This window comes from Anolis carolinensis, chromosome 2 (genome assembly GCF_035594765.1).
Source record: "Anolis carolinensis isolate JA03-04 chromosome 2, rAnoCar3.1.pri, whole genome shotgun sequence".
Lineage (NCBI taxonomy): Eukaryota > Metazoa > Chordata > Lepidosauria > Squamata > Dactyloidae > Anolis > Anolis carolinensis.
Window position 1 is genome coordinate 129,314,146 of NC_085842.1, and position 14,261 is coordinate 129,328,406.

Here is a 14,261-nt window from a genome sequence, read left to right on the forward strand (position 1 = left end):
AACTGGCAACATTCAGGTCAGCAACCCAACCTTCAAGTCATCAGTCCTGCCGGCACAAGGGTTTAACCCAAATATGCCACTGGGAGCTCCTGAAATCAAGCTGGAGTGATAACAAACATCATAATGTTTATGGACTGGAACAAAGTGCAGTATGATCTGATGTAATGCCACAAGAATGTGAATGTATATTATTGTTGTTTTAAACTATTTTGTTTTATACTTTTTATCGATGTATTTGGATTGTTGTTTACATGATTTTAATATGTTGTAAGCTGCTTTGGGTCCCGTGAGGGAGAAGAGCGGGATATAAATAAAGCTTTATTATTATTATTACTATTATTTGACAGAGAAGGCAAAAGACCTTGTAAGACTATACTTCTCCTGTTTCCATAGTATTGAGCCCTGGCAGTTAAAATGGTGTCCACTTGCATTAGCTCCACAAAGTATATGCACCTCTAAATATCCCAGGAGGTCACCTATAGTTGAGGAACCATCTAGTAAAACCTAATGGCATTTTATTAGTAAGCGCTTTTTTCTCCCCCCACCCCCCATTTGGAGGAAACACTGATAGGCAGAGAGTGGGGAGGCAGTGCCTAAATACTAGAATTTGGAAGAGAGGGGTAATAATCTACCTCCTCCTCCTCAGCCCTAGAAATCCTTAAAACGACTGTATGAAAGCACCGAGGAGAGCTGCCCTTGTTTCATTCCATTGGCTCCCCGCTCTGTCACTCAGGCAGAGTCCCGCAAAGGCTGCTAAATACTCATTAATTCGCCCGCAGACCAAATTACCGTTCCTCGGAGGCCGGCGCTGATCTATTCTATTCCCTTCTCTTCCCTTGACCTATATCTCTCCGTTATTACTGCTCCGTCCAGGCCGGCCGCCAATCCCCGGAGCCCTTGATATTATGCCTCCCTGGAGCACTCGGCTCTTGAAACTCAAGGAGAGGCAACGCGCTGCCTGTCAACCTCTTCCCGGCACACTATTGGCCAGAAGCCTGATTGGACCGGGGCTCATATTCCCGCCCACCACCACAGCCGCCGCGGTTTCCTTCCTCTCTAGCGGTGGCAGCTTTCTTCCCTCTCTTTTCTGCGGACTGTTGGGGGATCCAGTGCCTTGGCGGAAAGCTGGTTTCCGATTGGAGGGCGTGGCAAGGTAGGCGGGCTCCTTGCGAAGAATGCCCGGAGCAGATTGGTGCGTCGGGGCGAAGGGTGGGAACGAGTGGGCGGAGCCCCGTGCTGCCAGTCAGTCAGCCAGGCTGTCAGGCGGTGAATTGGGATTGCCGCGGGAGGGGGGGAGGAAGGGGGGCTTAGTTGGCGGTTGGCAGCGGCTCCTCCTTAACCGCCGCCTCCTGCCTCAGAGGAAGGAGCAGCAGCGTCTCCTCCTCCATGGCCACTGCGGCTCCCGGCGTGGCTCCCTCCGCCGCGCTGCATGTGCTGCTGTCCGAGGAGGCCGGGCCCGGAGGCTTGGGACCCCCGCCTCCCTGAGGAAAGGGACCTGACATGGCCGCCCAGGTAGGCCCCCAGCCCATTCCCCGCCCTTGGAGGCCTCGCCAAGTAGCTCCTCGCCAGCCACGCGTTTCCATGTATGCGGTGTGTATGAAGCGCTCCTCTCATGGCCTCCTTTCCCTCAGAGAAACTCTTTCTCTTCCTGCTGAGGAGGCAACCCGGTTCAGAGCATCTACCCTTGCAGCCTGCACCCTCACTCTCTATGATTGTGTTTGTATGCGTGTGTGTGTGTCGGGGGGAGTCCCCATAAATCCTTAGGGGCTCCACCCGCCCTTTGCCCAGGCCGCCCCCTTCCATGGGGACTCTTTTCCCACAGCCTTCCCTTCCAAGGGGAAGGAATGGGGCTTCTTTTCTTCTTCTTCCCTAGGACAGGGCTTCCTTCCCAAACTGTGAAGGTGTGCCACAGTCTATGCTCATTCCCCTGAAGTCATGACTTGTCCTTTCTTGCTCCTTGCCAACTAAGGAGTGGTTTGTGATTGCTTTACCCACTGGTCAACCATTTATTGCATAGACTGAGGATGTTGGTCAGTCCTCTTTGTTTATGTCTTCAATCTCTGCATGTCATTTGGTGGGCGGATTTTTGAAGCCGGGCACTCAAACTGAAAATGGAAACTCGCTAGTATATGTGCAGCTAATGTGAGATTTGAACCCTGTTTTCTCTGGCAGATTTTTTTTAAATCATGTCAGAAGCGACTTGAGAACATACTGCAAGTTGCTTCTGGTGTGAGAGGATTGGCCGTCTACAGAGACATTGCCCAGGGGACGCCCGGATGTGTAACCGTCCTTTTGGGAGGCTTCTCTCATGTCCCCGCAAGCTAGAGCTGACAGACGGGAGCTCACCCCGTCTTGTGGATTCGAACCGGCAACCTTCAGGTCAGCAACCCAACCTTCAGGTCAGCAGACCAGCCAGCACAAGGGTTTGACCCATTGCACCACTTCAGCGCACCCTCTGGAAGATAAGACCAGTGAATAATCACTGGCAGTTACGATGGCTGTGTGTTGTGCCCAGTATTGGAAGCAGTATGCCACTCTCTGAGACAGCATGAGGTAATGGTTTGGGTGTTGGACTGTGGGTGCATCTACACTGTAGATTCAATGTGACACAACTTTAACTGCTGTGGCTTAATGTTATGGGTTCCTGGGAGTTGTAGTTTGGTGAGGTACCTATATTTTGACAGAAAAAGCTGAAGACCTTCTAAAACTACAACTTCTGTGATACCATAGCATTGACAATTCAAGTAGTGTCAATCTATACTGATTCTACAGCATGGATGCCCTTAAGCTCCGAAGGCCAGGATATGAATCCCCACTTAGCCATGGACATCCATTATGTGACCTTGGTCAAGTCACACACTTGGCCTCAGAGGAAGACAAAAACCAGTAATAGCTTCACTATAGGAACATTGTAAGTTAGAAAAGAATTGAAGGTACACAACAACAACAACAACAATGCAGGGTGCTGTTGCGTTCTTGTCATGTTTTCCCTATTGTCACTCGGTTGGCCACTGGATGAACAGAATGCTAGGCTGGGTAGGTAGGCTTTTAGTCTAATCCTCCTCAAGACTGTTCTTTCATTATGTTGTTATGCCCATGCTCAACATCAGTTGGGTCACACCATCTTCCTTTACTGTGGTAGTTACTCCCTGACCCATCAGTGTTGTCCTTACTTTGGAGAAATGTTATACTTCAGGGATAGGGATGCTCTTGGCTTGAGGAATTAATCTGTGTGCAGCCTCTTGTTATCATATTTCCACTGCAACCAAATAATGAGGAGGCCTTTTCTGTTTGGGAACAGATGAGACAGCCATTGTCTTAATGTTAAATGCAAATTTGCAGGGTTCAAACAAAATAGAGAGCATGAGTACATTTGTGTGTTTTAAGTGTTAGCAGCTTTGCATGGGTTAAGGAAGACTCAGTTTTAGTCTGCCAGCCAGGGTAATTCCTTTCTCCTGAAAAACATCTTGTTGGTGGTAAACAGTTTCACCTTTATTATTTTTATCATTTTGTCTCCTGAATGGTTTTCTTTGCATAATAATTATTAGGTTGTCATCCAGCAGTATTTCCATGATCTATCTCTAAGAGGAGAATTATGCAGTTTTCCTCGTGTTTTTGGACTACAGCTTCCAACATCTTTTTTTTTGGGGGGGGGGGGGGGCTATGCTAACTGGGAACTATAGTTCAACGACATTTAGGGGGTATCAAAATTGCTAGTCTCTGAATTCAGTCATGTTGTCATTGGCCAGTTGCTAACATCTAAAAGGTTTTTATTATGTTCGTTTCTGTTGGATTTGAGTAACTGGGATAGTAATCTAAGGTAATTATTTTTCTTAATACAGTTTTAATACAATGCAACACCATCCAGATATTTGTCCTTCATTGAAAGACTGTTATATACATTTAGCTTTAGTATTCATGTGTACACAATCTGTTCAAAATCAGCAGCCTTGTGATGTTTATCTGCTGTAGCCGTAGTCTGAATCTGGAAAAGAAAATAGCTTGAAATAACCACTATTCATATTAGCTTTTAAAAAGCTGGGCAGTAGAGATTGGAAATTGTGAGTTTTAAAACATATATATCCAGGATCTTGATATTTGTAGTAATAGAAGACAAAATAAAGAACTGCTGTTCCATAATCCTGCATACCATTGAGTACCAGTGGGAAGCTTTCTAATATTATTAGTTGTTTTTAGTCCTAGTTGAAGTCCAGAATTGCAGCCTAAACAATGAGGGGACTGTTTCCAAACAGTATCTCCAGAAGAAGGGAGAATTAATGTATGCATGGATGCCAACTGTTGTTGAATGCCTTGAAAAACGAGAGAGTATGTGCACAAAAATCTCAATAGGCTATCAGTTATTAAGTACTGTAGCTCTTAGCTGTAACTGTCAGAACTCTTGTCACTGAAAATATCCAAGGTACCAATGTAGAGTTGAAAAAACTTTTTGCCTTGGTAGAGCTAACTTGAATTATTAATTTTTTTTGGCTTCTGTCCTGCTGTATAAGTATATACGTTTACAGCCATAACCCTTCCTAAGTATTTAGGTTCATAGCCATAGCTGTACCTCAGCTAAAGTTTAACAATTGGTGGCAAATAGTCATTTGGATCGTATGATTGACTCTGTTGTCAGAGTTAAATGTTTGATGTGTTAATTGTGTTTTAATTGTATTTTAATGGTTTATTATTTAAATGACTATTTTTGTACTTGTTTTAAAGGCATTGAATTATTGCCATACTGTGAAGCCGCCTTAAGTCCCCTCCAGGGTGAGAAAGGCGGGGTAAAAGTATCATAAATAAATAAATAAATTTCTTGCTTCTACAGTTAAGAGTGAATGATTTTCTTGGAATCTCGGACTTACTATGTAATGTCTTCACTCTTGATGTCAGCAATCTGAAATCATGTCATAACTCAACTGACAATTGAAAGTGATTTCTTCTGTGAACTCTGGTAAACCTGGGATATAGAATCATTTTAGAAGCTTAAGAGCTTTTTCAACTATCATTTTGACATTCATGGAGTGTTCAGTTCTGTGAGAATGAGGGCAGCTAACCATTTGACAAAATGGAATGTGGTGACAATACCAATCTTTCATTCCCATCAATTCTAATCCTCTTGTACTCCCAAGTCTGTTACATTGATATGGCCAAGACGTAAGATTGATTTTGGGTACAATTCATTGTTACTAATACTTATCTGTAAAATAGTTTCCTACTTGAAAGATTTTGAGTGAGTTAATGCTTTTAGGCATTAGACTTTGGAGATTAAAAGTACAGTTCTTTGTTGCTATTATCATTTTTTCCCAATAAAACAAGGGTCACAAACTAAGGCCCACAGACCAGATGTGGCCCTCCAAAGTAATTTTCTGGGCTTTGCCCTAAACTTTAGATTTAGGTTCGCCCTAAATCTAAAACGACTTGAAGGTACACAACAACAGCAGCCCTAATTAACTTGACTAAAAGCAGTCTCTCACTTCCCATTGAAATACAGTAGAGTCTCACTTATCCAAGCTAAACGGGCCAGCAAAAGCTTGGATAAGCGAATATCTTGGATAATAAGGAGGGATTAAGGAAAAGCCTATTAAACATCAAATTAGGTCATGATTTTACAAATTAAGCACCAAAACTTCATGTTATAAAACAAATTTGACAGAAAAGGTAGTTCAATACGCAGTAATGTTATGTTGTAATTACTGTATTTACGAATTTAGCACCAAAATATCACGATATATTGAAAACTTTGACTACAAAAATGGCTTGGATTATCCAGAGGCCACAACATGCCAAAAGCCTTTTTCTTTCAGCCCAGATGCTTTCCCCCTCGCCTTGCTTGCTTCCAAAACTCTAGTTCCCTCCCATCACTCAAGGGGTGCTTTGATTGTACATTTCCTGCGTGGGAGAAAGGGTGGAGCTGGATGGCCTCTGGGGTTTCTGCTATTATTATTATTATTATTATTATTACAAAGGCTGGGTGGCCATCTGTTGGGAGTGCTTTGATTGTGCTTTTCCTGCATGGCAGATGGGAGTTGGACTGGATGGCCTCTGGGGTCTTCTGCTGAAATACTATTAAGTTTATGTTGGTTAAAATTGTTCCTCTTTCCTTCCTTCTTTCCTTCCTTTTTTGCACTACAAATGAGATATATGCAGTGTGCCTAGGAATTTGTTCATGTTTTTTCAGTTAGTTCACTCAAACACTCTCCATCTATCTGCCACTGGCCTGGCCCCTCTGTCAAATTTTAATGCATCCAAAAGTTTGGTTATACCTTTATATATATATATATATATATATATATATATATATATACACACACACACACACACACATACATATATACATACACACACACACACACACATTATATAATATAATATATAAACATTTATTCAAAAAGGGCTCCATAGCTGAAAAGTCTGAGTGAGAGAGGATCTGCCCTAGCAAACTCTTTGTATCGTTATCCCAATACCCCCATGCATATGGGATATATTGAGCATGGTGATCAGATTATGATATAAATAAAAATAACAATTTAAATAATAAATGTAAAGCCTTCTCGTGGACCACCCTGAGAATTGGGGGGGGGGGGCTGAAGCCCCTCAAGCCCCCCCCCCCCCCCCCCCCGGCTACATGCCTGTAGCACACCAATAGTCGGTTAATGAAGAGTTGGCCAACAGAGGCCTGTCTATCAATGGAAAGAGAATAGATATTAAATGGTAAGGATTGTGTGAAAATAATATTCAGTTTTACATAATCAGTTTGCCTTTCAGGCAAACTTTAGATTTAAATTTCTTTTCTTGTGACTCTTACTGTTAACATTCTTTTGTTGAGGTTTTCAGAAACTGAGCAGGGAGAAATAATAAAGTAAAATGACTTCTGTTTGTGTAATTCACTCCTGTTGTCTTTGCAAAGCTGCCTTATTGCACCATCTGTCAGGGGATGATGGGTAGCAGAGTGAAATCCAAAATTCACCATCCCGGTCTTGACCTCCTTCTCTCCAGACTGTCTCCCGGTGTGGAAAAACAGCACTGGACAAACACACTCCAGCAGATGAGTGATTTCCAGGTTGGAAATCCAACAGCAATAAACTTTTATTTACATTTCTATATACAAACAGAGCAAATCAGTCCTTCTCTCCATGAGTGCTCGCCGAAGCGACTCATGCACACACAGCACACTGCTCAACGCTGCTCTTCTCTGCATTCTACAGGGCAAGAAAGAAAGTCCCGGTCAAAACAAACTTGACCCCATTGGTCCTGTGATACATCAATCATAGCAGACTCTCATTAACTCCATAACTGCTGAAATGCCTTGCCGGAAAAACTAACACATAAGGCATTTCTAATAACCCAGATTGATTTTAACATTTCACAATACACAATACCCTGACAATTCCCCTCCGAAATGTTCAAATCAATTCTCTACATACTTTAACACTCTACACATTTGATCACTTTCTCTTGAACTTCCACAGGATAATACATGTATACATACAGTCTTTTTAAATCACATGTAAATTGCTTTGATCACAATACATCAACACTTTTCTTGCACCTTTATTAACACAATCGATGCTGGAACCATAACCCAATACACTGATTCTTCACTTCATTAATCAATAGTTTTCCCAACCTCTGAAAACTTAATTCATTGTGCCACATAGATTCATTTGATGCTGCCAGGCTATATTACAACTCACTGCTGGCTTAACCATGGATTTCAATTTCTCTTAAAATCCAATTTCTTAAAACCAATTCATCTCATAATCATACTTTTCATCACAATTATTCGCAAAAATGATTTAACTCTCTCTGAACATATATACATATTTCAATTTCCGTTCAGACTAATAAACAGGCACACTCCTTTTGCATCTCTGGCGCTTTGGCAACACATGTGCCAATTGATATGTTGGAGACCACTGATCATCTGATTCAATCTCGGTCTCAAGAAGAGATATATCTTCACTTTTTTCTGTCACCTGCTCCTCACTCTCAAGCTTAGGTGATTTTTTCCATTTACCCCCTCTCTTCTGACTCTTCTGGGGAGTCTGTACTTCCCCGTGTTTCACTGGAGTAACCATCTCCTCCTTAATGGTTCGTTGCATATCCTTTTTAACAACAGAACCCCCTCCACCTGAAGCTTTCTGTACCTCCGCTTCCTTGGTGGAATTGTTATGAAACAACATCTCTTTGTTCAAATGCAACCTGTCCCAGCCTTCATCCTTCTCAAAGTACGCCCTCTTTGAAAAAATAAGCCTCCCAAGACCACTGTGAAATTTAAGCTTGTCTTGGTAGTAGCCTAAGAATTGCATTCTCCTCCACTTAGGCTCTCCCTTTTTCCTCTGATTGGCTGGAACTAATACATTAGCATTTTGACCATATACTTTTAAATATCCTAAATTTGTAGGGTTTTTTGTACATTCTCCGAAATGGGATGTCATCCAATTCCTCATCCCATAACCTGTTTAGAATATAATTACTTGTGTGTGAACACTCTGGCCAATTCTTAGTTGAGCTTTTGGAATCTCTAATTAAACACTCATTCATGTGAAGAATTTGCTTCATCCTGTTTTGAGCCACGCCTTCTTCATTTGGCTTATTTGATTTTACATTTTTAAATCCTATATTCCTTTCACTCAACATTTTCTTCATTTCTTCATTACACACATTAATTCCTTTGTCAAAAACTATTTGACCTACATGCTGTTCATAGACCCTTTGAACCATGTTTATCCAATTAGACACCTTTACAACAGCTTCCTTCAAATCCTTAAGGAAGTATATAAAACCAAATCTTGTGTGTCTATCAACTAACAGTAAACAAAATTGAGAACCTCCCTGGCTTTTTACATCAGATTCTGTCACATGTAGATGGACAATTTCAAACATTTCCTTGGCCTTAATTCCAGATCTTTTAGGGTGCTCATTTGATTTAATTCCCATCTCTGAACAAACTGCACAGTCTAATAAATTTTCACATTTCTCACACTCAAAATCTGTGCATATTTCTAAAGTCTTTCTGAGCACCTCTACATGTGCATGACCCATTGCTCTGTGAAGATGATGGATACACCTGTCATGCATTATCTTCTGTTTCACACAATGGACTTGTGGCCCATCTGGAAAGTTATTTTTGTCAAACATCATATACATTTTGTTTCTTTTTACACCTTTTGCCACTACTCGTCCATCTCTCTGAATATAGCAATAGATTCCGCTAAAAATTACTCTATATCCATTCTCTGTTAAGGTAGCCATACTTAACAAATTAGAACTTAATTCTGGGATGTAAAGTACATTTTCCCAATCCACATTCAAGCAAGGGATGAACACAGTGCCACATTTGTTGAACTTCCTCTCAGTTCCATCAGCCAAAGTCACTGCTGTTCCAGACACGTCCCTTCTGTTTTTCAATAGTTTAAGATTTGTAACAACATGGTGTGCACAACCTGAGTCCAAATACCACTTGTTCTTTTCGGTGATCCTTCCATTCACCGCAGCCATAAACACCTGAGGCTTAGTTGTTGTTGACAAACTCTTAGCCCCTCTGTTCCCACGAGAACTTCTAGCCTTGTTGTTTGGGCAACTCCTGGCAAAATGCCCCGGCTTGTTGCAGACAAAACAACGCCATGTTTTGACCTGATGTACTGCAACCTCCTCACGATTCCCAGGAACACCATCTGGACCAAAGCCGGCCACTTGTGCCCCCTCCTGGTCGCACTGCGCCATCGTCTGCTTCTGGGCTCGTTCAAAAGATCTTCGATCCACTTCTTCTAAGATTTTTCCACATACTGAATCCAAAGTTAAATCCTGGACTCTCACATTCTGAAAAGAATGTACCAGAAAGTCCCAATCCTCAGACAAGCTGCACAGCACCAGATAACACTTCTGTGCTTCTGAATATTGTAGGACTCTTTCCTCAGCTCCAATCAATAATTGCTTTAGATTGTCCAAATGCTTTCTGACATCCTGGCCCTGAACAAGCTTTGCTGAATACAGCCTCTTAGTCCAAATCATCTGAGACATGCAAGTCTCCCTCTGATGGACATCTCTCAAAGCTTGCCATATCTCCTCAGGAGTGTCCTTATTCCTCACATGGACAAGTTGGTTTGGTTGCAGGCACAGTATCAAATATGCTTTGGCTTTCCTCCTGTGCTCAGCATTTTGGTCTGATCCATTGAGGGTATTCTCCAAGTTCTCTGCTGCGAGCAAAGACCGCATCATTACTGACCACGAAGCATAATTATCATCAGACAGCTTTTCCATGCTGGAAATGAAGCTTTTTCCAGCCATCTCAGCCATCAAGATTCAACAACACCCCAAGCTCCCGGTGAATCAGCTGCCTCCGTGACCCTCGGTCCCCGAGATTACGCCGTACTGCCACTTACTCAAGTGCAGACTCAGGCAGTCACAATCTTCCTCTTGCAGCTTCACTGGAGCTCTCTTTCGGGTCCCCTCCGTCTCTGGATTCCCTCTCACGGCCGCACAGTTGCTGAAAGCTCACCAGCCATCAACATCTCCATCTACTTCGCAGCGGAAGTGTGCTGGGCCCATAACCCAGTGTCAGGGGATGATGGGTAGCAGAGTGAAATCCAAAATTCACCATCCCGGTCTTGACCTCCTTCTCTCCAGACTGTCTCCCGGTGTGGAAAAACAGCACTGGACAAACACACTCCAGCAGATGAGGGTTCGGTTGGAAATCCAACGGCAATAAACTTTTATTTACATTTCTATATACAAACAGAGCAAATCAGTCCTTCTCTCCATGAGTGCTCGCCGAAGCGACTCATGCACACACAGCACACTGCTCAACGCTGCTCTTCTCTGCATTCCACAGGGCAAGAAAGAAAGTCCCGGTCAAAACAAACTTGACCCCATTGGTCCTGTGATACATCAATCATAGCAGACTCTCATTAACTCCATAACTGCTGAAATGCCTTGCCGGAAAAACTAACACATAAGGCATTTCTAATAACCCAGATTGATTTTAACATTTCACAATACACAATACCCTGACACCATCTGTGTAGGTCATCTATCTCAGCAAAACATGCCTTCCTATTGCCGCTTGTAAGCAACTAATTTGACACAGAACAGTACTATTAATTTGAAGATTTTGAAATTTCCTTTCCCTCGAGGTGTTGTTTTATAGCCCTAAAGTATCAGGACAAGTTACTCTTTACAAATACAGTTAGGGCATTGGATAAGAAAGACATTATTTTTGGTGTTTTGTGCATTTTTTGCAGGAGCAAATGCAGTGGGGTGACATTGTCCTCCAAGGTGTTCTAGAGGGCCAATACAGTCCCTTGTCTTCTACAGAGGCCCTCTCTTGATCTAAAATGTAGAGATGCTGTATAATTTATATCTTATTTATTTGATGAACTTATACCTTGCCTTTCTCCCATAATGGAATCCAAGGCAGATTTCTGATCTTGAGGATTATTACAATTTGGATGCAAGTACAAGCAATTTACTTCAAAAGGTACAAGCATAAATTCAAAGAAAAATACAAGACATCTTATACAGTTCTGACAACTATCCAGACTTTCCACTAACCCCTGGAAAATGAGGCAGGCAAGGATCTGTGCCTGGATTGGCCAGGGTTTCCCTTGATGTCACAGCCTGAAGGAGGAAATTCCCCTGGTGGGAGCAACGTCAGCTGGTGGTTGGTCCATTCAACGAACCAATCTGTTGCAGGGACGCCCCCTGGGAGGGCACAATCCATGAGGAAATGGTGGTGTGAGTATGCTGATGAGTCCCTGATTAACTCAAGTATCCAGTTCCGTGTGAGGCAAAGGTGATGATTCCAGACAATCAAAGGCTTAGCTGCTTGCATAAAGAGTTAATGTATTCATTTTTGTTGAGCCCCCTCTTCCATGAGAGCAGCAGACTCTCATCCTCAAATTGTATGAACAAACATCTTGAGCTTACACTGGTGACACCGGTGCATACACACACAAAGGCTTTGAAAGTTATCCAACTTGAGAAATAGAGGTATCCTGGCTGTGATTTCTTTTTCCAAGGGATTATGCAAATGGAGGGCATGGAGAGGTAGCTGCCTTCTAGATTTTGATACATTTAATTCAATATAGTTTATACTTTTAAGATTTAACACATTACATAAAAGGTACAAGTTATACAAAAATCATTAAATTGATACATTTTATTAAAGGGTTAGATATGATAGTTTGTAAGGTTCATCTGCTGCTAGGCCCATTCCAGAGCCTCTGACAGAGGCGTGGGCAAACTTGTGGGAGTTGAAGTCCAAATCATCTGGAGGGCCAAAGTTTGCCCATGCTTGCTCTAGCACTTTAGCATTTTGCAACTCTGGGTCTGCAGAAAAAGTGCTAATAAAAAAGAAAAAATCCTATTTGCTTGAAGTCTTTTGGTGTACTATGAATCCTTTTTCGGGGGGGGGGGGATGGTAATAGTATCATTGATGCCAAGTTATCAAGAATTTCAGCGGGGACAGGGCTTGGTCTACCATGGTAAGTTTTTGTCTTTGTGTGCCTTTTTAAAATATACAGCTGTCGGCTCTTAATTGCCAGCAATTAATTATCAAACCATTCCTTGTGGCAACTAAGTATATGGAAAAATAATTGAAGGTTTAACACCCATGTTACTTCCATACACATGCATGCATCTATACCTAGAGCAAAAATGATGTCACTTGACCCATATATTTCAGAACAGTGAATCCAAAGTAAGAGAGGAGTTTATAATTTTGCTTCAAGTGTAACACTCAGAGGTGGCATAGGAGAAAAGGGAGGGACTGAGGTTGACCTATGGTGCACCTTTTGTTGAATGCACACCAAGATGCCTTCTTTGAGAAAAAAGGAAAAGAATCAGAAGCAATAAGAATTAGACAAGAAATAGAACGGTGGCACATAGTGTTCTGTTTTCAGCTTCATTTTTAAATTTTCACTGAATTGTGATAGGTTCTTTGAATTTAGTCGTTTGATAAAAAGTAATTCTACAAGATCCAAATATGAGTGCTTAGAAAAAATTAAGAACTAGTATAACTCAAGAGCCTTGTTTGATCAGATTAAAGGTCCATTAAATCCAGATTCTTGTCTGCCCTTGAGCAATCAGTGGTCTGCTTCCAGGAATCTATCAGAGGCTATGCAAAACAGTAGCCCTCTCCAGCTGTTGTTCCCCTGCATTTGATATTCAGTGACATGTTTCTTCTGAATGTGGGAGTTCTGTAAAACCACTGGGCTCGGGTTGTGGCGCAGGCTGGAGAGCAGCTGCAATGAATCACTGCAATGAATCACTCTGACCAGGAGGTCATGAGTTCGAGGCCCGCTCGGAGCCTATGTTTGTCTTTGTTCTATGTTAAAAGGCATTGAATGTTTGCCTATATGTGTAATGTGATCCGCCCTGAGTCCCCTTCGGGGTGAGAAGGGCGGAATATAAATGCTGTAAATAAATAAATAAATATGTATCCTCCATAATTTTTGCTAAAACAATTCAAACCTTGCTAACCTGAGATGTACTACAACATTTTGTGGCAATGAATTCCATAACTCATGTTTTGTGAAGGAGTATTTTCCTTCTGCTGTTCCTGAGGCTTCAGGCAGTGCATTTTATCCGATTACTGTCTCGCTTCAATAGAAAAGTTCTAGCACTAATTAAAAGGGGTGTGATTTACTCCCTCCAACAGCGAGAGCAAGGGGAGAAGAAAGTGGAGTCCCATTGTATGGATGGATAAAGTTCGATTTTGTTTTGTAGATATTTACTGGGTGACAAAGATTTATTTATTTTAGTAATTTACATCAAGCCTTATAACCAAATTCTCAGGATAGTTTACAAAAAGAAGAAAGCAGCCAAGTAGTTTCAGTAGAAATCTACTAATATGAAATAGGGAGTAACCTTTTCTCTATTTTATCTACACCATGAATATTTTTTATTAATATATATCCTGTCTTTCTGCCAAAAGAAGGCACTTAATGTGACTTTTATAATTTTGTATGCCTCAGCCACTTCCACTCTGTTTCTATTTTTCTAAACTTAAAAGGCCCCATTTCTTTCCTTTCAATAGAAGTAAACTGTCATAATCTCTTTAATTCTTCTTCTCAATATCGTTTCTAATTCTATGGTATGCTTTTTGAAATGGACCTTCCAGAACTGTATGCGTATTCTATATGTAGCCATATCAACAATAGCAGTAGAAAACTGAAGTCATTGGTTTCGTATACATGCCTAAACTCCTTTTAGTGTGCAGTTGTACAATGGTTGTATTCAATTCACTGTTAGATGTATGT

At 41.7% G+C, this 14,261-nt stretch overlaps 1 protein-coding gene across 7 annotated transcripts in view; it reads left to right on the forward strand.

Moving 5' to 3' along the window:
• The first annotated feature begins 1,039 nt into the window (after nucleotides 1-1,039).
• Nucleotides 1,040-14,261, forward strand: part of evi5l (ecotropic viral integration site 5 like) — a 78,351-nt gene continuing 65,129 nt past the window's right edge. For 2 of the 7 annotated variants that reach the window (XM_062973928.1, XM_062973934.1), the window contains exon 1: nucleotides 1,247-1,512. The gene's annotated coding sequence lies outside the window, so the exon portion shown is untranslated. Of the gene's footprint in view, nucleotides 1,154-1,246; nucleotides 1,513-2,172; nucleotides 2,400-2,450; nucleotides 2,554-14,261 lie in introns of those variants that run through there. The other 5 variants (XM_062973930.1, XM_062973931.1, XM_062973929.1 and 2 more) reach the window with 5 other exon arrangements.